This window comes from Bos javanicus, chromosome 27 (genome assembly GCF_032452875.1).
Source record: "Bos javanicus breed banteng chromosome 27, ARS-OSU_banteng_1.0, whole genome shotgun sequence".
In the NCBI taxonomy this organism is placed as follows: Eukaryota; Metazoa; Chordata; class Mammalia; order Artiodactyla; family Bovidae; genus Bos; species Bos javanicus.
Genome location: NC_083894.1, coordinates 11,434,081 through 11,461,950, shown reverse-complemented (window position 1 = coordinate 11,461,950; position 27,870 = coordinate 11,434,081). Strand labels below are relative to the sequence as shown.

Sequence of the window (27,870 nt, the reverse complement as noted above, 5' to 3'; positions counted from 1 at the left end):
TTTAAACAGATTTTCATGATACACACAAAATAGGTAGGTTTCCTTTTTGCAATATGACCAAAAAAAAAAAAAAGAGCAAAAAGAAAAATATTAATTAGAAAAAGTACACACATACACATCGCCTGCAAAGAAGAGCCCCTGGAAACATGTTGGTTTTGGCCTTAATCAATGGTTTTCCACTGAGACCGTATTTTCCTCACCCCCAAACAGCCAGATGGCAGTGTCTCCAGACATTTTTGGTTGTGAAAACTAACGGGAGATGCTACTGTGCTATTGGTATCTAGTGGGTAGGAGTCAGGGATCCTGCTCAATATTTTTAAGTTCAGGATAGTTCTGACCCACAACAAATCATCCATCTGTCATTAGTACCAGTGTCGAGAAACCTGGTGTTGACCTTGTCCATAATTTATTTTTAAAAAATAAAGAAAGCTTCTACGAGAAGTGATAAACCTAAGCTGACCACAACATAGATTTGAGACCTAAATTCACACTGTAAATGAAAACATTCAATGTAAAGAACGCTCTCTAAGCCATCTCTGTGATAGTTAATTATGTTAAGTGGTAGAACTTTGAAAGAAAAAGACATTGTACTGGCTAGGCTTCTCAGCAATAATCACAGAGGCAAGAAAACATTGGAAACATCTGAAAATATCTAAAGTTTAATTGAATTCAGAGTGTTTATGTTTAAATATATATATATATGTGTGTATATATATATATATATATATTTAAAACACTGGGGAAAAGTGGTATTAACCTAGAATGTATACATGAATAATATATTTATGTATATCAAATGAATGTATTTGGTATTAATAAAATCGACAGGGAAAAAAATTCAGGTTAAAATAATTGAGAGGGTTTAACAAAATAATTTAACCCTACTAAAGGAACATTTATAGACATGTCTGAGGTATAAAAACTATTGATGATCAAAGAAAATTTGTGAACAGAAACTTAAAGAGGATAAATTAAATTCAAATAGAAATACAAGCACTATTAGTAAAATGAAATTAATTCTCCAAAGCATAAAGATGGATAGTTAGTAATCCAGTTTTATACATTCCAAGGAACAAGCTTATATCATATGACCTTGTTCTACATGAATAATTTAAAAAACAGCATAATCCACTGCATGTACCTCCTATCCTGAAGCCAGCACTAAGGTCTGTCAGGAAAAACAGAAAATAGCTTTTAAAAACATACAAGTGAAAAGAGAAAGAAGCATCATGCGCGCTCATGAACTGCTCTTCTCATAGTGCTTTCAGAGAACCTCCAGAAAGCCTCCTTACAAAATTATGCTGGAAACATCCCTGCCTCCTGATACCTTTGCATCTGTTTCAGGCTGAACAAAACTTTATTGAAGGACAAGATGAAACAACAGAGAAATGCTCAAAATATGCCGTTTAAAACCCTCACTTGGTATTTAATTTGATAATGATAGGGCACCACTCATTTAAAGAACACTTAGCCAAAGTGGAACCTCCTTAACATTTTCACATTCGCTTTCTTTGTATTGCTGACCATTCTTGGAAATGCAGGCAGCCCTAAGCAATGCTAACGCAGCTGTCTTGAGAGCCCAGGTTACCAACAGGAAGGTGACAGAGTCTCAGGTCTGGAGAAGAAAGCAGGGCAAGTCCCACTGAGTGATCTTCCTCAGCAGTGACAGCGAAGAGAGGCATAAATACACGACTTGAGCTTAGAAGAGCATGGATGAGAAAGGAGAGAGAGTACATTACAAAAAAACACAAACTGTCAGACTTTATTTTTCTGGGCTCCAAAATTACTGCAGATAGTGATTGCAGCCATGAAATTAAAAGACGCTTACTCCTTGGAAGGAAAGTTATGACCAACCTAGATAGCATATTCAAAAGCAGAGACATTACTTTGCCAACAAAGGTCCATCTAGTCAAGGCTATGGTTTTTCCAGTGGTCATGTATGGATGTGAGGGTTAGGCTATGAAGAAAGCTGAGCACTGAAGAATTGATGCTTTTGAACTGTGGTGTTGGAGAAGACTCTTGAGAGTCCCTTGGACTGCAAGGAGATCCAACCAGTCCATTCTGAAGGAGATCAGCCCTGGGATTTCTTTGGAAGGAATGATGTTAAAGCTGAAACTCCAGTACTTTGGCCACCTCATGAGAAGAGTTGACTCATTGGAAAAGACTCTGATGCTGGGAGGGATTGGGGGCAGGAGGAAAAGGGGATGACAGAGGATGAGATGGCTGGATGGCATCACCGACTCAATGGACGTGAGTCTGGGTGAACTCCGGGAGTTGGTGATGGACAGGGAGGCCTGGCGTGCTGTGATTCATGGGGTTGCAAAGAGTTGGACATGACTGAACACTGGATACCCAGCCATCAGAAAATGGTATTTAAGTAGATCCTGAATGGGAAAAGTGAAGAAGAAAAGAGTGTTTGTTTTTTTTTTAAAGCAGGGTGCCATTTTCCAGGGCAAACTGTTGTAAGTAAACTGGGAGGATCTTTTGTATCAATTCCCTGTGCCCATTGAGGGAAGGATGGGGCTTATGGAAAAAGTAAAATGGAACCAATAAATACCTTCCCTAGAAAATTTTTCAAAGACTGAGAATCTATAAATTTCCTATTAAAGAGTAAATTTTCTATTTATATTTTGCATAGAAGAAAACCTTAGGAAAAATATAATTTGGTTCTCTGAGAAAACAAAGGCTCTATTTATATCTATTATGATGTGTTTTTTTTTTCCCCAATCACCTTACCTAAATATAACTGAATATTCTGAATACAGTAAGTAGATTCCATGAGACTAACATTCTTACATATTTACATTACTCTCACCTATTTGGGGCTTCCCTTGTGGCTCAACTGATAAAGAATCTGCCTGCCTGGAGACCTGGGTTCAATCCTAGGTTGGGAAGATCCCCTGGAGAAGGGAAAGCCTACCCACTCCAGTATTCTGGCCTGGAGAACTCCATGGACTGTATAGTCCATGGGGTCATAAAGAATCAGACACAACTGAGCGACTTTCACTGACTCATTCAGCTATTTGAGTTTAGTTAGCAGACCCTGAAATTATACACTGTCCAGTGGTTTTCTTTGGGGCTTTTTCTCTCAGTTTTGTGTTCAGTGTTGAGAACATTTTTTTTTTTCCTCCCAGTATGACAAGTATATTGCAATTCAGTTGGAGTTAAAGTGGATCTATTATCCTAAGATTTAGTTCTGTTATTTAGAGCTTAACCTATTTTATTTTTTTATCTGTCTATAAAGGATATAACAACCTACTACAGAGTTGTGAATTGCAACTCTGATTTCTGAAGTACATGCTACTTGACTTTCTGTATAGTAACAGTGGGGGAGAGGTGATGCCTGCAGCTGTACCCATGTCTTCTTACTGCTGCTGATGCTGGCCATCTGCTCACTGTAGATGACTTCTCCTTGTGCTGAATCCCAACCACCCAGTCACTGAAAAATCCATATGCTGGGCTCACCCATTTGCATGTACCTGCCTGTTTCTATCAACTATGGACTCTCAGGCTCAAAAAACATACATATTCAGTTTTTAACAAGAGAAGTAAAAGAAAATCTTCTATCTTTGCTTTCAGATACGGTTTTCTGCAATTTAACTGAAACCTAAAGGAACTTACACAAATAACTTGGTGTTCTGAACTCTCTTGATACTCTTGAGTATCATTGTGTGTAGTTCTTTTTTTTTAACTACAAGATATTCTACATTATATATATATATATATATATCATATCACATCATATTATATATATGATATATAGTGTGTGTGTGGGTTTATATATATATATATATATATAAAATATTGACCACCTGGATTGCCAGATCTTAATTCCCCATGTTTAGGGATTGAACACACACCCTCAGCAGTAAGAGCACAGACTCTTAACCATTGGATTGGTAGGGAATTCCAGTGTCTTGATTCTTAAATCAGAAGTTGCCAAGTGTGAAAGGGTTAGTCACTCAGTCTTTTCCAACCCTGAGATCCCTTGGATTGTAGCCCACCAGAGTCCTCTGTTCACTGAATTCTCCAGGCACGAATACTGGAGTGGGTAGTCATTCCCTTCTCCAGGGGATCTTCTGAACCCAGGCATTGAACCCGGGTTTGTAAGAAGACTCTTTGCTGTTTGAGCCATCAGGGAAGCCCAGAGGTTGGCAAACTTTCTGTCAAAAACCATATAATAAATATTTGAGAATTTTCAGCCTTGACTGTCTGTCACAACTACTTATCTCTGCTTTTCAAACAAAGGCAGCCACAGACCACATGTGAATAAATGAAGTGAGGCTGTTTCAATACAATTTTAGCTATGGTCACTGAAATGTCAATTGGCAATTTTAAATCATTTGCACTGGTAACAAACTATTTTTTTAGCCTTTCAAAATTGAGAGTCCCTTGGATTGCAAGAAGATCCAACCAATCCATCCTAAAGGAGATCAATCCTGGGTGTTCATTGGAAGGACTATTGCTGAAGCTGAAACTCCAAAACTTTGGCCACCTCATGTGAAGTATTGACTCATTGGAAAAGATCCTGATGCTGGGAGGGATTGGGGGCAGGAGGAAAAGGGGATGACAGAGGATGAGATGGCTGAATGGCATCACTGACTAGATGGATGTGAGTCTGAATGAACTCCAGGAGATGGTGATGGACAGGGAGGCCTGGCGTGCTGAGATTCATGGGGTTGCGTAGAGTCGGACATGACTGAGCGACTGAACTGAACTGAATGTAAAAAAAAAAAAAAAAATTGCAAGCCATAGAGAAATAAGAAGTGACCACACTTGGCCTATAGGCTGTAGTTTCTAAACTTCTGCTCTTAAGTCCGGTATCTAAACCTCCAGATCTCTCACTTCTTCCATCAGAAACTTTCCAGTCTACACTTTCCATTTAAGGACAAGACAAACACACGAAGCATCACTACAATCTGTTTCTACTAGAGAGCACAGGCAACCTTTTGAGTATTAAATATCAATATTTATGTATGTGATATCTCTTTTGGAAGCATACCTTCATCCTAGAAACACTGAAGCTCTCTGTACAACCTTCTGCATAAACAATACATCTTATTTCTCTGATTGAATATTTTGAGTATTTTTTTTAAGATGGTAAGAGTCAATTCCGCATTGTGATCAATGCAAGAAACATGCCATTTGCATGTGGCTCTCCAGCAACATCAAAGTAGCCTTAGATTTTTCAACATATACCCAATACGGGTGGAAAATCAATAGAAAATCAGGCCCATAATGACTCCAAACAATCACACTGCTACTGTACATGCAGTAACAAATACAAGATCAAAGCTGTTAGAAATTAAGTTCTCTGCTACCACAGCATCATGGCAGTATTTTTCTGGGGAAGCCTGAGGATTACACAATTGCCTTGTCTCAGGATATCTATTTTTTCCCTCTGAACTGCTGACAGGATTATCATTTGTAAATTTGCCATGATTAAATAAACTGTACCTTTAGAAATTAGTGCTTACCCCAATGAACTCTGTGACAAGGAAATCTATAAATAAATTGCTGAAGGTTACTTATAAAAGCAGAATGCAAAGATCACTCTTAAAAATTTTAATCATAAACGTTTTCCCAATATTTCCATCTTTTTTTATTATATAATTAATATCCCTGACAGGAAGTAACCATTCTATTTTTTCAATGGTAGAATACTATCATAGACAACTTAAAATCCTTGAGGTAGTACTACCATTCAGTGTCAAAGGATCCAGCTTTCCCAGCACACAATACATGAACGATACCCAAATCACTTACAGGGCTAGTTACAGATCAACTGCATAGGTGGTCACCCCACTCCAGTACTCTTGCCTGGAAAATCCCATGGACGGAGGAGCCTGGTGGGCTGCAGTCCATGGGGTCGCTAGGAGTCGGACACGACTAAGCGACTTCACTTTCACTTTTCACTTTCCTGCACTGGAGAAGGCAATGGTAACCCACTCCAGTGTTCTTGCCTGGAGAATCCCAGGGATGGGGGAGCCTGGTGGGCTGCCGTCTATGGGGTCACACAGAGTCGGACACGACTGAAGCGACTTAGCAGCAGCAGCAGCAGCATAGGTGGTAAATAATTAAAGAGATAAAAAAATAAATATTTAAAAGCAGGGAAATAGAAAAGTAAATACATTTCCTTTGTCACTTACTCTCCAGTCACTCGAGTTCCTGAACAAGCCATACTCTCTCTCATCCTGTCTTTACCCATAAATGCTTACTCAGCTAGGAACATCTTCTCCCTTCATGCAAAGGCTGAACATCTACTGCAAGCCCAAAGGAGTCCAAATGGATTTGACTGATCTCTCCAGGCAATAAAGCACTCCCTGCTGAGTTTCCTTACTGTCACGTACATGTTGACTACTAAAGCCCTTACTGGATGGTTGCAATGAGTGTTGTACACGTCGGACTGGAATAGACAAGATTCTTTCACTATATTTGCATCCAAGTCACCTAGAACAGTGTCTGTCAATAAACCCTTAGTGAACACACAGATGAAATTACACAAACAAAGCAGCAAGAGAGGTGAATCTGATGCAGCCCTATCTGAATCTCCAAGTGCCACTCTGTGACGCCTCCAGCTCAGTGTCTTCATTGCCAAAGTCAACTGGCAAACTTCTTCAGCGGTAGAAGAAAGGTAGTTTGGAGAGTTACGATAAACATTACCAAGAGTAATTAAAATATTAACAGCATTAATGAGATGATAAGTTACTGTTTGTGTGCTACTCTGCTCTGCTCCACAGACATTTTACTTTGCTTCCCAGCGTCTGCATGTGAATGAGGGCTCTGCCCTGCATGAATGACGTGCAACACCACTTACTGCCAGGCCTTTATTCTTTCCCCGTCTCCCCAAATTACTATCCAGCCAACATCAGCAAACAGGTTCTTTCCTAACATTCACACTCTGCTTGAGACGGAGTTCTTATTCTGTGCTATTCTTGCACTCCTTCCAGTCTAAATCTAGCTTGTCAGGAAATAGGAGTGGAGCAGTTTGTATAATTGTTAGAATGGAATCCATTTCAAATTACTCATCATCCACAAGTACATTATGAAGAGAAAAGATAAAAAGCTAAGCAGAGAGGAAGAAGCACAGTTATCAATGATGATTCATTTCAGGGTAATACTGAGGACTGGCTTATCTTCTGCTCTTCTGTAAATTACATTTGTGAAAGGGGAAGAATCTTGTTATATTTTACTTAAGTAATATAAGCGTGCCTTATACAAGTTAATGAGAATGACATAAAAGGAACAATAAATCTCTTTCTCAATGAAAATGATTATAACTATGTCCAAAGATGTAGCTTTTAAAATGATTAAATAATATTTTCATTTAAAAATAATGTTCACATTTTCGTTATTTTTAACAAGGTCATTGAAGAATCTTATACTCTAATGTAGTTAATATTAAACTGCAAAATAACACCATCTAATGTGTTGGTAGGAAATTTTATTTCATTTTAATGTAGAGGACACATTTTTAATGGCACTCTCAAATTTTTCCATAATGATCCATTCACGAGGCATTGCAAAAATGTAAGTTCCAAAAAGATACCTTGGGTGAATTTAAAAATTGAGTTTTTACTTCAAACATCACTGAAGCTATCTGAAACATGCACAGTATTATTTATAGCTTAAAGTTACAATCATTCCTCTAAAGATTTCAGAGTGAGTGAAGAATTTTTCTTTTAAATATATATTTCAGGTTAATCCATTTAAATTTTATTTAAAGTGATCAACTGAATTATATACATAAAAACTGTAAAATAACTACAAATAAAATTGGAAATTTGTTTACAGGCCATTATTTCCAACACATTTATCAGTTGTGTAATTACCACTCTAGCTATAATTGCAATAAATCATTGTGTCCAGGTAATCTTTATTTAAAAAGTTACAGTCAAAGAAATTACCACTCTATTGCCAGCTGTTCCTACTTTATAATAAGATGCATTTCATGTACATTAACATCCCTGATGAAAACAGATGGCAGTAACTCGTTTTAACATTTTTTAAAGTATTAATTATTTCAGTTTAATTTCTGTTGTGTTGTACAATGGGCAGTTTAAAAGGTAACATGTTCAAGCTCAGAATGAATATTTGTAACTCATTTATAGCAAGATGATAAGTGCAATTCTACTGTCATTTAAATTAACTCACTCTGGATCCATCCAAACTCATCATTATTGATGGCTATGGTTATAAAAATTATCTAATAATGCTGTATTTTGCAAAACAAGAAGGAACCCTAATCATCCTTAATAACCAAGCTGAAATATCTTCTGCCACATCTTAAAAGCAAAGCTCTCCAGGGAGTCAAATATTAGACACACATGAAATTTAAGACAGTTCTTAGCTATTTACCTTGTTAATGATAAAAAAAAAAAATTCTCCTCGTTTTTGTAGACTACCAAAAAATTGAAAAAAATTATTTCAAGATCTGATGATTTTAAGTTTCTTAGTAAACTAACTGATGACTAATATTTAATATTTATTCAGTAGTTAGTAACTGGGCTAAGTTCTCTGCTTATATTTAACAAACTTCATATTTTATTGAAGATATATAAACTCATGACTAACAATGTGTTGAAAACAAAATCTCAAGAATTGTTTTGGGTTTGGAAAATCTTGTTTTACTTAAATTATTGAAGAAAGATTAATGCCTGAAAACTAGTCTTTAAAATCTCTGTAACTGAATATCTAATGTTTGAAGTGCATCCATCCACCCACTCATCCGGTATATACTAACGAAGCGTCTATAGTGTGCTATGCATCTTCCTAGCCACTGGAGGCAGTGTGGTTGATAAAATCTGCAATACCTCTGTCCTCATGCAACTTATATTAGGGGCAAGGTGAGTCCTAAACAAATTCACAAGTAAATAAACAACATACACAAGTGATAATGTTTTCAATATTTTACAATCAGGATATGAGAACCAGAAAGCCTTAGAATAATGGTTGTTATTTTTTTGAAGATCTCACAAATTTCACAAATAAACATTTAGCATCTCTTCAGAATCTATGGAGAAGAACCTGAGACCCAGTAAGATATATGCTAATTAAATGGATGAGGCCAAGTCCAAATGGCTGTTCTTCCCCTTGAGAAAAGATTGAAGGTTTCTGGGAAAGAAAATTATTTTGGAAATTTTGGGAAGAGGGGCTTACATCATTTTTTAAAGAAATTTTCACTTGGCCTGGGCCTTTAAGCTTATTAACCAGTATCTGACTTTCCAGATCATCTCCCATTTTGTTTAATAAATCATATTTTCAAACTAGTGAATGAAAATTAGCCACTCTCCAGTAAGGATATTATGCATTCCAGAGTCTTATCAAGGAATGTCTCAGTAATTTCCACAATATTCCTTTTAAGTTACTTGCTATTATTTCCATTGTACAGAGAAGAAAATTTAAATTACAAGAATCTAAGTCATTTTTTCAACATCATATAGTGGTAACCATGTGACAGATGACATTTAAACCCCATCTCTGGTTGATTTCAAATATTACAATATACCAAACTTGAGCTATTTTATTAGTTCCAGTTGCAGCACTCATGAATCAATGAACACTTATTACTTAATAAAAATAAAAAAAATTCTGCTCAAAAAGTAAATATTGAAACTATAGCTTTAAATTCATATATGTAACATAAAGCAAGAAACTCAAAAAAGATGACTATAAAACAAAGCAAGGGGGAAAAAAAGCCAAAATATATTAAAGAACAAAATCCTTCAAGAAGGCAAAAGGTAAAAAGACACTGGTGAAAAAATTCCAACACTGGGAGAAGACAAGCTCAATAACCCAAATCCAAATGATGAAATGATCAGACATTTAAAAAGAAATAAACAAGCATGAAGACATGAACAAACACAAGGGACTATGGCCATAATCAATTTGATACATATTCATTATTGTATCCATCACTTGTGCGTCATCTAGCAATGATAAAGAAGACGATACACACATGCACACATATAATTAAAATCACATTCTGCCTGGACTCATACTGTGTGAGGCGTATGCTATCAAAGTGTCAGGCAAGTGACAGGTCATGATGACAGCTGCAGCAGGAACTTGATGGGGTGTCAAGGTCTGTACCAGAAAGAGTCAATGGGGCCCCCAGCCCAGGTGTATCCCGTGCAGTCAGGCTTTATATTGCTCACTGTACATGTTGTCAAGAGGCAGGATAATTGACCAGATGATGGACTTAACCTGGAGTAAAGAGATCAGAATCCTAGTGCTGTACCTGCTCTCATCTCACTTCAGCTACGTGACTACCTAGCTTGAGCAATATATAAAAAGAGGGTTGGACTGGATAATCTTGGGAATCTTCCTTTGTGATTAAAATATTTGTGTGTATTTGTTAAATATACCTGTATATAAATGGGTGTATGAAATTTCAATGGTTTTCTTAAAACTGAAAAAAGTGAAGATATTACATGCAAATTATTTTTCTTCCCATATAGTGAAATAAGCTCCTATAAGGACTCAGTGAATGAACTTGGTTACAATTCTGCTGTAATTTGTAACAGGATTTCATTTAAATCATGATGAAAGCTTATGAGAAAAGTTGAAGAAATTAAATGAATATGGAGCAGAAACACCTGAAAAAAACTTATTAAGAGGCTGGGGTGCTAAAGGAAGTAGGAACATAATTGAAGAACTTTTAATGTGCATTTTATGAGCACATTTGTTCTTGCAGAGGCTCATAAAGCAGAAAACTAGCCAACACAATTTCTTTAGTTCTGAAAAACAGAAAGGATCCAAATATACACTGGGCTATAAATTAATGACCATCATGGCTAATGTCATAGAAACCATTTACAAGGATCAATTGGAAAGCATCTCACATTTTGATTAAGGTAAATACAAGGTATTTCTCAAAACTCACTTTTCTTTGATAATGCCATTTCTGTATTTCTAGCACAAAATAATCACATCACATGAACATTCCCCAAAGTGTATTTGACACTTTCAAGCTTTGAGAGAAATGTTGAATATTTAATGACACTGGTCATTAAATGGAACATGTATTTTCAACATTTGTAATGTTAACTAAATCTTAGTTTGAAAACATGTAGGGAATTTGTCCCCCAAAAGTTTTTACTGTAGATCATAAAACACTCTAGAAAGTAGCTTGATTATCAGGAAGGTAAATGATTATAAAATGAAGCTATAACATTTTGAACTATTATAAAACTGTTCAAGTTATCTATAAACCAAATAAACAGTACGATACTTTCTATTTATATCCTGAAGTTAAAGACAAGTAGGGTATTTATCAGGCTTCCCTGGTGGCTCAGATGGTAAAGAATCTGCCTGCAATGTGAGAGACCCAGGTTTGATCCCTGGGTCAGGAAAATCCCCTGGAGAAAGAAATGGGAACCCACTCCAGTATTCTTGCCTGGAGAATTCCATGGACAGAGGAGCCTGGTGAACTACAGTCCATGAGGTTGCAAAGAGTCAGACATGACTAACAAACACACAGGGTAGTTACTGAGCTTCCCAGGTGGTACTTGTGATAAAGAATCTGTCCACCAATGCAGGAGACGTAAGAGACACAGGTTCAATCCATGGGTTAGGAATATTTCCTGGAGGAGAGCATGGAAACCCACTCCATTCTTCTTGCCTGGACAATAATTGCCTGGAGAATTCCACGGACAGAGGAGCTTGGTAGGCTACAAGCCAGAGAGTCACAAAGTCGGACATGACTCAGCACACTGAACAGGGTATTTATGATTTTAAGCTTCCTTCTTTGATTCAAGGGTTTCCCTGATAACTCAGTAAAGAATCCACCTGCAATGCAGGAGACCCTGGTTGGATTCCTGTGTCAGGAAGATCCCCTAGGCCACCGACGCCAGTATTCTTGGGCTTCTTTTGTGGCTCAGCCCGTAAAGAATCTGCCTGCAATGTGGGAGACCTGGGTTCAATCCCTGGGTTAGGATTCAAAACATAGAGTTTAAGTGTCAGAAAAATATCCTTTTAAGAGGAAGACTTTATACTACAGTATTAAAAAGACATGATTTCCAATCTTAATGAAAATAATCAACTAAAAAAGGATGCGCATAAAGGAAAGAGAAACTCACATCCTCAAACAGCTTGAATATAAGTATATAAAAGTTTATTAAATCATATGTTGAACATAAATATTAATAATTAAGAAATTTACTGATATTGACCAAGCAAAAAATCATTTCAAGAAAAATAAAAATTTTAGGTTTTCAAGAGTTACTGCTGTAAGTTTTACATTATGTATTCTCTTTCAAGTCAAATCAGTTTTAAGAAACATATGTGTTCATGACAACTTCTGGCAGCTGCAGGAGAAAAGCAAAATCAAGACCTGACAATCACTATTTAAGTCTGACTTTACAAAAACTTTCTAAAGTAATCTGGGTATTTGTTCCAAAAGGAGTTTAACATGTGAGAGCAAAGATAACTATACAAAGGTCTAATTAGAGTATACTTTATCCTTCTATTCCAAATGAAAAGGAACAATCTCAATAGCTATGGATTTTCCAGATGCAAATGAGACCAGTACCACCTATCTCCTTTACCCCTGGTTTCCCCACCCTGAGAAGGCCTCATAGACCAAGGGTTAATAGAAGAGGTATTTAAATTGCTTTCATTTGGGAGAAATCTTTTCTAAATTAATAGTGACACTTCAAAAAAGTTCACAATCTACTTCATGAAACCTGGTGGTAGGTTTCCTTACGTAACAACAGAGACCCTGCAGATGGTGTTTTAACTTTGTGTTTTCAGACAGGAAGATTATGCTGTGCCTATCCAGGAAGTCTAGAATAATCACAAGGGTCCTTGTAGCAGAGACGAGGAAGCCAAGAGTCAGGCCAGCAGTGACACTGAAGCAGAAGAGGGAGGGGAGCTGTGGGACCAGGAGCCAAGAAACAAAGGCAGCCTCTCTGGGGTGGCCAGAAGTTCATTTGGATTTTTCTGTTACACCATATGGAAAAACCTGAAGGAGCCTTTTGGTCAATCCTATAGATGCTAGAAATGGCACAGAAATGAATTCTTCCCTGGAGTCTCCATGAGAAAATCAGCTCTCCCTATCATCTTGGACTTGTGGTCTTGAGAACTATAAGATAATAAATCTGAGGTGTTATAAGCCATTGGTTGCAGTTATTTTGTTACAGCAGCCATCAGAAACTAATATTTAAACTGACTATGTGGCAAACGAAACCCAAACTGGGTAATTTGGATTCTAGTTCTTCATACCTGTTCTCATATTTAGTCTATGCTACAATATCCCTGATTTCCCTGGTGGCTCAGACGGTAAAGTGTCTGCCTACTATGCAGGAGACCCAGGTTCAATCCCTGGGTCGGGAAGATCTCCTGGAGAAGGAAATGGCAACTCACTCCAGTATCCTTGCCTGGAAAATCCCATGGATGGAGGATCCTGGTGGGCTACAGTCCATGGGGTCTCAAAGAGTTGGACATGACTGAGTGACTTCACTTTCTTCACTTCACAATATTCCTGCATGATGACTTGTGCCATAAAGACAACGGAGGGATAATAACTATACCATAAATGAAATACTTATTTTTCATTTCATCATTAAAATAGCAAGTGCCTACTAATTATGTTTCTGCTTACAGCCAGTGAAGGTTAAAAGACACTTCAGCCTATCGTATGAAAACAGTTGTCAAAGAGTACCTTCTTTGAATTTACGGAAAGCTGGTTTTAATGGGTTTTGATTATACTAACTTATTAAATCCAGTAAAGAAAAATAGTCATTTGTTTTTTTTATCACAGAAATGCTCAGTGAGAGCTCTATTTTCAAATACAATATACAAAGAATGAAGTTTTAAGTACTGTTAGGCTCAGCCATTGCCTTAATAATATTGAAGAACAGGTAGCACTGACAGAGATAAATCTCGTATAAACAAAAATTATTCAGAACAGCACGTATTGTTAAAGATTTAAATAAACAACGTAAGTATCCATTGCATGTTGGCATGCCAGGCTCAGGATTGGACACAAAGATGAGCAAAACATGGTCTTTTTTTTTTTTTTCTTGGTATTCACATGGTCATAGAGGAGCCTCCAGATAAGGTAATAGAATATCTATTAGAAGCACCGGTTGTTAGAGCTTTTCCAAGGGAGGCTTATGCAGAAGGTAAAATGAAGAAAATGCAGGAACTATTATAAATAAAAAGCCTGGTACAGGAGAAACCTCTCCGCTCATGAACTTTTCCCTGACTCCTAACCAGAAGTCACCTGTGCTGCATTGGAATTTCTGCCAAAGTTAGCTGCTGTGACTTCAGAACACACAGGCGACACAAGCTTCAGTAAAACATGTTGTCTCTTATCTGCCCTCATCCAGATAGTAGGTTCTTGGAGAATGGGGATTTTCATGTTGTCTAACCTGTAGACTATTTTGAATAGTCTACAGGTTAAGAAGTTCCACACGATTTGAGGGTCATGTTTTGCCGGTTATAATTTTTTCAACACCTATTTTCGTATTTTATATTTACCCTTATCGGTGGTAACAAATGCATCTGCTGCTAAGTTGCTTCAGTCGTGTCCGACTCTGTGCAACCCCATAGACGGCAGCCCACCAGGCTCCCCTGTCCCTGGGATTCTCCAGGCAAGAATACCAGAGTGGGTTGCCATTTCCTTTCCAATGCATGAAAGTGAAAAGCATCTAGTTGTCACAAAAAGAAAGAGTGATTATGAAATATTCCAGTGTTAAAGCCATGGCAAAGAAAGGTTGTCTTGAACTTTGTTACTTTTTTGGTGTACATTTTAGAATCAACAAGGAATAAGTCTCTGTAATGTTTCCACAGGCACAGAATGTGCGAATGCTGCATGACTGCCTAAACCAGGATTGTTGAATATTTGAATTATATATGTTTCTTCCCTTTGAGTCCTATACAAGCTGAAAGAAGTATATATTATTTTATAAATCCAAATTGCATTTTAGGGGTAATACCTTAGATACTTATCAGTTACATTAATGAAAATATTAGCTCAAGCAGTGTTAAAAATTTTGGTATATAAAATTAGCTCTGGAAAGGTTTATTTTTTATTGTTACCATTATTTTTTCACCACGATTTCTTGATTGTTTGAGCGTAAAATTTCAGTAACCTTTATAACAACAACAGTAGGTTTGCACTAGGTAATCAGCCAATTTAGATATGCTAATATGGATTGCTAACATTAAGAAATACTTCAAATCTAATTGTTTTCCTGTGTGTCACTGGGATGTCACATTCTTATTTTCTGGGGTTTAACTAGACTGATTTGTTCTGCGTTCAGACACAAGCAGAAAATGTCAGGTTTCCAATTCAACAGACTACAAATAAATACCAGCATGTGTACGTGTGCACACACACATACAGACTCGATTGGAGGATTATTTTTTTTTTCTAGATGAACTCTAGAAAACACAGGGTAAAGATGACTGGTTTCTGATGCTAATTGCTGTTCTGCAGGTATCATATCCTTCTGGGTCCAGGCAGTTATGACAGAAGAGGTGCTACTTCCATAATCGGCTCTGGCATGAGGGATGCGCGGCTGGTAGATGATGTGGAAAAATATGGACCAGACATTTCATCCATAATTGATTACAAACCTAATGTATTATTCCCAAAACCGCAACTCTAGTCATAGCTCATCCTTGTTAAACTATTTTTTTTCCTGTTGCTGTTTTGCTCTTCATGGAGCATTTCCAAGACTTTCTAAAATTAAACTATTAAACTAAGACAAAGACCTCCTGTAGTGGCTGGAGCTGCTGAGTGCCTATTAGGTGACAGGTTTCCCTCAAAGACCAACCTCTGTAAACCACACACGAATAATCCAATATCCACTGGAGGATTTAGAACATTAAAAGATCCAGTTTTACTTGGAACCGCATGGGATTCTTTTTTCCTTCATAGATACAAACATATTAACCTTTGAAGACAGTAGATGAATGACTGCATTTGGACTATGAAAAATATGTATCTGCTAAAATGCCAAATAGCTTTTTTATTCTAGTTTTTGCACTTGGCTATGTAATGTTTAACAATCTTTGTTAATTCTCTGCAATTCAACTTAAACATACATTAAGTTAGCTTATGTAACTTAGATTATATAATTTTCCAGATATCTCTAAGAAATTTAAAACTTCTAACCTTGTATGCATTCTTCCTTTCCATTCACCAAGGGGCCAGGTGATCAAACATTTAACAATGACCAATGGGCCAGAAACAATCAATTTTACTCAAAAATAGTATGGAAAGAATCAGTGTTTGGTGTAGTAAAGGAATTAATAACTACCTAAAATTGCCTAGTTGTTGTTCAGTCACTAAGTCGTGTTCAAATCTTTGAGACCCCATGGACGACAGCATCCCAGGGTCCCTGTCCCACACTGTCTCCTGGAATGTATTTGCCAATTATATAGTTATGCATCTTTCCAGATGTGGTAGTTTATTTATTCAAATATTTACTGCTAAGTGTGCACTATGTTCCAGGCAATCTGTTGGGGATTGAGAAGTAGACAGTGTGCCAAATACACTCACTGACTGAGAGGCTTTACCACTTTACTGTAGGTAACTCAGACCAGCATCTTACAATCCCATCAGTGCATGATAAGAAAACTGAAGCATTGTAGGAAATGAGGTTTTTGCGGGGAAGGGGAGACTGCATTGATGCCTCAATGATGAGCAGGTAAGAGCCAGGTGAAGAAAAGACATATGGGTAGAAGTGAAATGACTCCCAGGAGAAAAGGGCATATGCAAGTGTCTGGAAGTGAAGGACAGTGTGACACATTTATTGGGTTGAAATAAAAGGATGTTAGACTGGAATACACAGTGGACAGGAGACACTCTAGAAAAAAACATTACTTGGGTGTCTGTAAGAACTCATTTTTATGGATATGTTAAGCAAACTAAGAAATTCAGACTTTTCCTGTGGGCAACCAGAAGGCAATGGCACCCCACTCCAGTACTCTTGCCTGGAAAATCCCATGGATGGAGGAGCCTGGTGGGCTGCAGTCCATGGGGTCGCCAGGAGTTGGACACGACTGAGCAACTTCACTTTCACTTTTCACTTTCATGCATTGGAGAAGGCAATGGCAACCCACTCCAGTGTTCTTGCCTGGAGAATCCCAGGGATGGGGGAGCCTGGTGGCCTGCCATCTATGGGGTCGCACAGAGTCAGACACGACTGAAGTGACTTAGCAAAAGAAGATTACAACAATTAGATTTGCAAGCTGGAAGTGCAGCAAAGAGAATGCAAATCATCCCAACCAAGAAAGAAGTGACTTGTAGTCACTGCAATTTCTGTTGTGGAATTTAGCTCCATTCAATACACCTTCAACCAAATACATGGTTGGCAACATTATGAAGTAAAGACATGGCAATTGTCTCCTGTAAATAAGATTTTGGGAAATTTATATCATCCCTGTTACTATTAATTCCATAAAAATTAAGCATGTGCAAATAAATAACAAAGAAATAAAATGCTAACCTTCTTTCATTCTGAACTATCTTCTTCACCTTTTCTCAGGGACCATTTATAGCCATTTCATAATTTTGACTTATTAACACTTGAACCATATTAATAGATAATATTTTAAAGTATGTAGCATTTCAAATCATAATTATTATTTTTCATAATGGATAAAATAAGGAAATTGGGATAATAAAACTTCAAACTATTTTTAGAAGTCTGAAAACATGAATATGTATGTTTACATGTGTTATAGATCAATCTATCTAGTTTTCTAGGCCAAGTCAATAATTTTCATTGCTCCAACAACCTTAAATATACAGTCATATTCTTGAGCTTATAGAGAACAGCAAATTAAAATATTAGATTCTTACATATTATATATTTATGCTATTCTTATTTTGTAATTACTAACTCTGTGAAACTCAATATTTGTTTCTGACATCTCAGAGGTTCTTTAAAAAATTAAGCCTGTCTTCAAGTATATTCTCTGCTTCTTTGGGCAGTCATCAAAAACTATACACACTCACAGTGCACTATGAATTTATATATGTAACAAAAAAGTGCTGACAGAAGAAAACTGGAATACACATACCTGAATTCATTATAGCAATGGTAGTCCTTACCAAAGTAGGATTTAAAAGGCCATGGAGCAGCTCCTCTGGTGTCCTAACATTATTGATACTACTCACATTTTTAAGTCAGACACTTTTGCAACAGGGTATATGCCTTCGGCATTGCTACTTTGCTGTTGCCATTAATATTTTTTAAACGTTCTTGAATGATGATATGGGATCTTAAAAAATACAAATAGAAGATGTATCAACAGTTCCAAGTATCATAACTATAAGGCTGGCTGCAAGAGCAAACACCACTCCTGGATAACCTTGTCTAATAAATCTCGTAAACTGCAGCAGGCGCCGTCATTCCTATCTGTCTGCCTCTCCTAGGTTATTTACCTATTATTTATCTCTCAGGTGTACTGTATGTTTATTTATGCTTTATAGTTTTCAAAAAATGCTTGATATACTTTATAGAAATATGCAGGTCAACTAGATAAAATGTAAAAAGCAGTAGGAAATTGACAGAGAGAAAGAGGTAGATTCTGGTTGTGACAGCAACAGTAAACTAAATACTATCATTCTGGATACCTGAATAGGTCAAAAACCAAAGCCTTCTGGTCCGATCATAGATTCAACACATCAGATTGACTTCCTTGGGAACTGTCTGTTTCAAAGGTAAAATAAAATCTAGGTCACAAATCTGAAATTTCCTGATTTTTACTTTACTATTATATTTTCAGTGATTATTTACATTTCAAACCTTTATTTTCAAAAGGTGACATTGATATTTTTCACTTCTAAAATCAACAACTAAATTGTTCTCAGTTTTCCAAGCCAGATGGCATTGCAACTGTCTTTTTCAAATAAGGTATAATGAATCTAGTGAAAAAAACCTGTCTTTCAGAGTCTAATTATAAATGCAAACAAGAGGGAAAACACATTTTTTTATCCTCCTCAATAAATACTTGTAAGTAGGAAACATTTCTAATACCTAAAAAAAAAAAAAGGGTCAAAGATTTTCATGGTGTTAATCAAGGATCCACTGCTAGATATGATTCTGAATTGCTTATAAAAACAAGGTATTTTCCCTTTAATTTCTCTGAAAATTTGCAATCAATGTTTAAGAAAAAAACAACTTTTTACCCTCACTTCATATATCAGGGAAGATCCCCTGGAGGAAGGCATGGCAACCCACTCCAAAATTCTTGCCTGGAGAATCCCATGGACATAGGAGCCTGGTAGGCTACAGCTCATGGGGTCCATAGAAACTGTGTCAGGCATTCTGAATGTATATAATGTTATATGATTAGATAAAAGATAACCGTATGAGTGAACACTGGAAGATCCTTCTTAAAGATTATATAGATTCGTGCTGTATGCAGGCATTAATCATTGCTAGAAGAGGGAGGACCATTCCAATTTGAATAAAGTCCTGAAGAATGAGTAGCTCTTAGGCAGGTTGAGAAGCAAAGAGGAGGAGAAATTCTTAGAACAAAAATTAAAGGAAGCCACAGTGTATATTTGGCACCCCACTCCAGTACTCTTCCTGGAAAATCCCATGGATGGAGGAGCCTGGTAGGCTGCAGTCCATGGGGTCGCTAAGAGTCAGGCACGCCTGAGCGACTTCCCTTTCACTTTTCACTTTCATGCACTGGAGAAGGAAATGGCAACCCACTCCAGTGTGCTTGCCTGGAGAATCCCAGGCACAGAGGAGCCTAGTGGGCTGCTGTCTATGGGGTCACACAGAGTCGGACACAACTGAAGCGACTTAGCAGCAGCAGCAGCAGCAGCAGGGGAGATCATCTTAAAGTATCGTACACAGAAAAAGTTGGAAAAGTCTCAAAGTACTGTGTAAAACAGAAACATCTGAAAGAGTTTGAATTTTGGAGGCAAACCACAAAGGCAGAAGCTATCCAGGAAAAGACTGTCCACAGGTTTTGTTAAGAAGTTATTTTAATAATCAACACTCAGAGGAAACATTAGTTTCCACACCAAGCCTTCCTATTATTACCTGGTCTCTCCTTGAAAATTTTTAAAACTTCCACATTTACACTAAATCACTCTGTTGCTCCTAAAACCATTTAATTGCTCACATGTGTGTAAGCAAATGACAGAATTTAGTGAGATGGGAGGATGAATTAATTTCCAATGAGTCACCTCATACTTCTGCTTAATAATTAAATATTAACTGCAAAGCAGGAACACAAAGCAAGTGACTAATAGCTGGCCTTATCTTACTATAAACCATGTCTGACATTTACTGAATGTCTATTTTATACTAGGCTATATGCATTTATATATCTCATTTATATCTCATAGCAGCTTTTTGAAGTAGCTTATTGATATATTCACTTACAGGTAAGTAAAATTAAACTCAGAGAAGTTAAGTGAATTGTAAAGGTTGAACCCAGGATTTGAACTCAGGTCAAGTCTCTGCACAACAAGGCTATTAGTCATTCTGCTAAAAAAAACTAGAGACTTTTTTAAAAGGATTTTTCTTGATTAAAATCATCCTTTCAAAACATCTGTTTGAGAATGTGGTTGGTAAAACATTAATTCTACAGTTGTTCAGCAACCACTGGGAAATAAAATGTTGCAAAATATTCAAATGCTTATAATAGAAAAACATGTGTATAAAGAGACTATGAAATTAATTTTATGTAAAAGATGTATTTCACGCTTGTAATGTATATAGATAGCATTTGCATTTTCACTGAATAAAAGTTGTTCACAACATCTTCGCAAGTTCATAGCAAAATCCCTTCTTGAAAATTGCCTGTGGTAGGGCAACATTACACTCCACACTTAGGTTTTTCTGCCAGAATGATACAAAGTTACAAGTGTCAGACAACCCTCCGAAGTATTGATACTTCAATCCCAAAGCAACAGGCTAGTTTCTCTGGAGTAATATTTTCTCAGTTGATTTTGGTTTTCACTATCCTTACTGTGGGCATTTTCATATCACAAAGTCATTACCTCCTCACTGCTATAAAATTGCTTGAGTATGATTATTTTCTCCCTCGAGGACGAAAGGTACACTATTCAGTCTTCTCCCCCTTTTATCAATACCTGTCTTTGGTGTCCTGTACTGAAACCGAACAGGATCCTGTGCAGCTCATGGACACAGAAGTGTTTCTGTGTCCGTGTCCCCCAATCATTGTTTGTAGGGAACAGATTCTAGCCTCCATGACCTTCCCTGAGTCCTGAAAGACAGATTCAAACAATTGCTAATTAGGGAAGAGAGAGGATGCAAAACAAGGGAGGAGTAGCCAAGAACAACAGCGCCGCCTTAGGACAGGATCCTGGTTCTGCCTCATTTCAGTTCAGTTCAGTCCCTCAGTTGAGTCTGATTCTTTCTGACCTCATGAACTGCAGCACGCCAGACTTCTCCGTCGATCACCAACTCTTGGAGCTTGCTCAAACTCACATCCATCAAGTCAGTGATGGCATCCAACCATCTCATCCTCTGTCATCCCCTTCTCCTCCTGCCTTCAATCTTTCCCAGCATCAGTGTCTTTTCTGATAAGTCACTTCTTTACATCAGGTGGCCAAAGTACTGGAACTTCAGCTTCAGCATCAGTCCATCCAATGAATATCTAGGACTGATTTCCTTTAGGATGGACTGGTTGGATCTCCTTGCAGTCCAAGGGATTCTCAGGAGTCTTCTTCAACACCACAGTTCAAAAGCATCAGTTCTTCGGTGCTCAGCTTTCGTTATGATCCAACTCTCACATCCATACATGACTTCTGGAAAAACCATAACTTTAACTAGATGGACCTTTGTCAGCAAAGTAATGCCTCTGCTTTTTAATATGCTGTCTGGGGTTGTCATACCTTTTCTTCCAAAGAGAAAGTGTCTTTTAATTTCATGGCTGAAGTGCCTCAAGGGAAACAAGTAAGAGTATCTTTTGAGCTCCTTATAGAAATGAAGTGCTAGTTGCTCAGTAGTGTTTGACTCTTTGCGATACCATGGATTGTAACCTGCCAGGCTCCTCTGGACCACAACTAACTCTGGAAAATTCTTTAAGAGATGGGAATACCAGACCACCTGATCTACCTCTTGAGAAATCTGTATGCACGTCAGGAAGAAACAGTTAGAACTGGACATGGAACAACAGACTGGTTCCAAATAGGGAAAGGAGTACGTTAAGGCTGAATATTGTTACCCTGCTTATTTAACTTATACGCAGAGCACATCATGAGAATATCTGGGCTGGATGAAGCACAAGCTGGAATCAAGATTTCCAGGAAAAATATCAATAACCTCAGATACACAGATGACACGATCCTTATGGCAGAAAGTGAAGAAGAACTAAAGAGCCTCTTGATGAAAGTGAAAGAGGAGAGTGAAAAAGTTAGCTTAAAGCTCAACATTCAGAAAATGAAGATCATGGCATCCGGTCCCATCACCTCATGGCTAATAGATGGGGAACTAGTGGAAACAGTGACAGACTTTTATTTTGGGGGGCTCCAACATCATTGCTGATGATGACTACAGCTATGAAATTAAAAGACACTTGTTCCTTTGAAGAAAAATTATGACCAACCTAGACAGCATATTAAAAAGCAAAGACAGTACTTTGCCAACAATGGTCCATCTAGTCAAAACTATGGTTTTTCCAGTAGTCACGTATGGATGTGACAGTTGGATTATTAAGAAAGCTGAGCACCAAAGAATTGATGGTCTTGAACTATGGTGTTGGAGAAGCCTCTTGAGAGTCCCCTGGACTGCAAGGAGATCAAACCTGTCCATCCTAAAGGTAATCAGTCCTGAATATTCATTGGAAGGACTGATGCTGAAGCTGAAACTCCATTATTTCGGCCACCTGATGTGAAGAGATGACTTGATGCTGGGAAAGATTGAAGGTGGGAAGAAAAGGGGACAACAGAGGATGAGATGACTGGATGGCATCACGGACTTGATGGACGTGAGTATGAGTAAACTCCGGGAGTTGGTGATGGACAGGGAGGCCTAGAGTGCTGCAGTCCATGGGGTTCCAAGAGTCCAACATGACTGAGCAACTGAATTGATCTGAGGCTCCTCTGTCCATGAAATTCTCCAGGCAAGATTACTGGAGTTGGTTGCCATATTCTTCTCTGGGGCTCCTATAGGGGAAATTAGAACTGGATGCCTGAAGTTCAAAGGAGCCCCCTGGGCATGTTAATTTTTAGACTGTTCCTCCCCTTTGTAAAGCGCTTCTGACTGCCAGATTGTTTAGTTGTGAGCCATTCAGGGGTCATTGTGGGCACCCCAAAGATCTTTCTTTTTTTTTTTTTCTAATTTTATTTTATTTTTAAACTTTACATAATTGTATTAGTTTTGCCAAATATCAAAATGAATCCGCCACAGGTATACATGTGTTCCCCATCCTGCACCCTCCTCCCTCCTCCCTCCCCATACCATCCCTCTGGGTCGTCCCAGTCCAAAGATCTTTCTTTGGATAGGTGAAACATTTCCCATTTTTATAAGCTTTATAACACCAAAACACAAAAGATGCACACAAATTCTAACAACAGCAGCACAAATAGATTCCAGCATGGATGCATACAGAAATGAAACCCCTGATAAATAGAAGTCAGCATTCTTCATTCCAGAGAAGACCATCTGAGGCCAGATTAAAAGGAATCAGAAAAGGTTACCAAGAGATTATCTGCAACCAGGTTAAAGGAGTGCAGACTCTACACACACCCTCATCTTATCAGAAACTCTGCTATTGAATCAATGCTATAAAACTCCTTACCACATCCTCCCTGGTGGGGCATTTTTTCATGGGCACACACCATCTGTTTCCCCCTTTGCCTGGCAAAGCAGTAAAGCTATTCTTTTCTACTTGACCCCAAACTACGTCTAAGGTTAAATTCAAACTCACTGTCTCACATTCAATTCAACACCAGTGTGGAGAGGCCAAGCTTCTGGCATCAGTACTATGAGAACCAACAAAGGTCCGTATAGTCAAGGTTACGGTCTTTCCAGTGGTTATGTATGGTTGTTGAAAGCTGGGCCATAAGCAAGGCAGAGTGTGGTAGAATTGATGCTTCTGAACCGTGGTGCTGGAGAAGACTTCTGAGAGTCCTCTGGACAAAAAGGAGATCAAACCAGTCAATATTAAAGGAAATCAACCCTGAACACTCATTGGACTAATGCTGAAGCTCCAATACTTTGGCCACCTGATGGGAAGAGCTGACTCACTGGAAAGATTCTGATGCTGGGAAAGATCAAAGGCAGAAGGAGAAGAGGGTGACAGAGGTTGAGATGGTTGAATGCCATCACCTATGCAATGGACATTTGCCCAAGTTCATGGGCAAACTCTGGGAGATGGTGAGGGACAGAGAAGCCTGATGTGCTGCAGTCCAGGGGATCGTGAAGAGATGGACACAACTTGGTGACTGAACAACTTTGAGAACATCACTGAAGAGTATTCATGCAAATTATCTGCAGAAAAGCAAGATACACCATTTCACAATCAAGAGTCTGATTAAACATTCCTAGTGATTTAGGGTTTCTCACTTAGAAACTAATGACCACCATTCAGTTGACCCTTGAAAAACTCAGATTTAAATTGTATGGGTCCATTTATATGTTAATTTTTTAATATATGATAATATTATAAAATTTGTAGTTGCTAAATCTTTAGATGTGAAAAACCATCCATTTGGAGGGCCAAATATGTTATATACTGATTTTCAACTATGGACAATCAGTGCCCCTAACCCTCTGCATTGTTTAAGCAGTAACTGCATATGAATATCTAAAAATTCTCTCAGCATTATAAAGACACCAGAGGTACCACGGGTAATGGTGATTTACAATATAACTTAAGGGTAAAAACTGAGGAAAAAGTCCTAAGTATACTACTTGTCTAAATTTTAAGATATAAAGATAGCCTTTTAACCATTTCAACTTTGGATTTTTGCCCAACTTTTCCATTAGAAATAGTTTTCTCTATTCAGGATGTTTCCTGAACATGTATCAGAGATGGGCATCAGCTGAAAAGAAATCAGAGCCATTGCTGAAGTTGCATTCTTCCCTAGCAGTCTGATGAGGTCAGAATTACAAAGTTTCTCTTATTTATGAACATCAATCTATGTCGCCTCTAGCTACTACCTAATGAAACTCCTTGCCCCTGGTTACGCATTTCAAGCTGCCAGAATATGCGACTGAAAGAGAAATAAAATGTTTTTTTAATGCACATAGTAAGCACTGGTTATCACTACTCTAAACAAAATATGTTTCCCCTCCCCCACCCTCAGGAGAAACAACTCAATATCAGTGTACTACTGAGAATTCCAATTTTTGGTAAAACCTTAAGTCAGTTTTTCTGTTAAACATACGGTTGAACACTATGCTTGTTAACATAGGATTTTATGTTCTGATAGTTGAGAAACTTCATTCATGTTTTTTGTCTACAATGTCTCTATTCATGTAATTTTGTTTTCTATGTCACATATGTCTTCAGAAGTTTTAAAATAATGCTTAAAAGATGCACAATCAAAACAGATTCACTTCTGAATATCAGAGTAACCCTCCTTTGACTTAGTTACCATCTTGTTGATTGCTTTTCAATGAATTTTGCATGAGTGCTTTGTTCACTAAAGTGATCAACCTAAGTAGTAACATCAATGGAGGAAGCAATGGCACCCCACTCCAGTACTCTTGCCTGGAAAATCCCATGGACAGAGGAGCCTGGTAGGCTGCAGTCCATGGGGTTGCTAAGAGTTGGGCACGACTGAGCGACTTCACTTTCACTTTTCATTTTCATGCTTTGGAGAAGGAAATGGCAACCCACTCCAGTGTTCTTGCCTGGAGAATCCCAGGGACAGGGAAGCCTGGTGGGCTGCCGTCTATGGGGTGGCACAGAGTTGGACAGGACTGAAGCGACTTAGCAGCAGCAGCAGTAATATCAAAGGAGTCTTTTTCAAAAACAGAGCTTAGCTACATTGACTCTTTTCTGAGTGAATCCACATAAACAAACCTAAGTTACTATATGAAAATATTTTTGGTGATAACATTTTAAGGGGCTAGAAATAATGTGGTGAGATCTAAAATTAAATTAATTCAATCAAATCAAGTGAGGACTGAGATGACATTACAAATTTCAAAACAATATCAATGCAAATCTATAGGAGAGCAGTTGGGCCAGCCAGTTCCTATAACATAGTATTAGAATATAAATTACTTTGAAAAATTGGGAAAGCAGTCAGAAATAAATTTGATGCTGCTCGATCTAGATAAATTCTGAGAGGCAAAAAAATCACTATGCAAATCCCAAGGGTAAATAAATAGAATGATATCTAGCTCATCACTGAAAAGGTTTGAAGGTAATTCATGGGCTTATGCAGGATTTTAAATCCTTTCAACTCACTTTGCTTTATTCTTGGTTACTATGAGATAAACCTGTGATGTGAATACCTATTTATTCACATCAGACCTAACTCAGAAAAGATTATATTGTCTAATATAATCAGTTTTTTACACATCTATTGAGTATACATGACAATTAAGTTTGCTTACAACTCTTAAAATTATCTAACTAGAGTCAGTTTAAACATCTGCTAAAAAGCTGAAGAGCAACAATTTACCTTAGGTAAATCTATTGTCATTTTTTTCTCTTTTTTTGTAATTTAAGAATGGCAATTGGGGTTTCAAGAAATGGCCACATTGTTAATACATAATAATTCTGACTCTCATTTTACCTGTAAGTTGAGTTATGAGAAATCGCCAGTATTAAACTTGTTTTGGCTCATGAAACTAGTGACCTCATGAAGTTCAACATATTATCTCCCTCAGATCATGATCACTCTCCCCTGAAGTAGATGAATATAAAGGTTTCCTATAGCTCTTCCATGCAATCTCCACCACTTGCCCCCACAGTAGTTCACTTGTTACCGATTCTCCTGACTTGTTCAACACTGAAATATTTCTTCTGCACTCCTATTGTGGTTTGAATTGAGGTCCCTCCCTTCCTCAAATACATGCTTAAGTCCTAACCCCTAGCACCTATGAATGTGACATTCTTTGAAAATAGGGTCTTTGCAGATGCAATCAACTTGAGTTCATCTTGGATTAGGGTGGTCCTTAATCCAATGGCAGGTGCCATAAGAGAAAACGGACACCATGCCACACAGATACACATAGTGGATTTCTGTCCTCAGGAAATTTGAGAATAAATGTCTTATTCTAAGCTGGTAGTAAAAAAAGATGACACCAGTCCTAGGAAATTACTACTACTGTTAAGGCTCCTTCACTTGAGGCTCCTGGAGCCACCACAGTTGTCTTCCCTTTGGATGTGGCCTCTCAGCCACCAAAAGCTGCAAGAACAGGGTAGCACTACCACTTAAGGTATCAACTTGCATTTTCTCAATAGATGGAAACCATGTCACATACTACCATGAAAATTATTTCTCCCAATTTTCCTTATGCTCTATTAGATGGGAGCAAAGCAATGGCCCTTGTGCTCAAAAAGGCCTCCAGTGTATTATGGAATGATTGTTTGTATTTCACCAAAATTAATATGCTGAAAACCTGACCACCTCTAGTGATGGAATTAGTAGCTGTGGCCTTTGTGAAATGATTAGGTGGAATACTCTGGGATTAGTGCCCTTATAAAACAGACCCCCCCAGGGAGCATCTCAATCCCCCTATCATGTGAGGACACAACCCAAAGAGGGGGTTCCTCACCAAACACCAAATCTTCCAGGACCTTGGTCTTAGGCTTCCCAGCCTCCAGAACTGTGAGAAATAAATATCTGTTGTTCAGTCTACCCACTCTAGAATCCCGCTTATAGCACCCAAGCAGATTCAAACACAGTATGCCAGTGGAATGAACTGCCCCCTGCGCTTGTTTTATTCCATTTTCACCTGC

At 37.8% G+C, this 27,870-nt stretch overlaps 1 long non-coding RNA gene and 1 other non-coding gene across 2 annotated transcripts in view; one reads left to right on the top strand and one right to left on the bottom strand.

Annotated features, from left to right (window-relative positions):
• Window positions 1–27,870, bottom strand: part of LOC133239845 (uncharacterized) — a 482,622-nt gene that overhangs the window by 51,538 nt on the left and 403,214 nt on the right. The gene's annotated exons all lie outside the window — the stretch shown is intronic.
• TRNAS-ACU (transfer RNA serine (anticodon ACU)) lies at window positions 13,264–13,335 on the top strand. Its single transcript has one exon. It is a non-coding gene; the product is annotated as a tRNA-Ser (tRNA).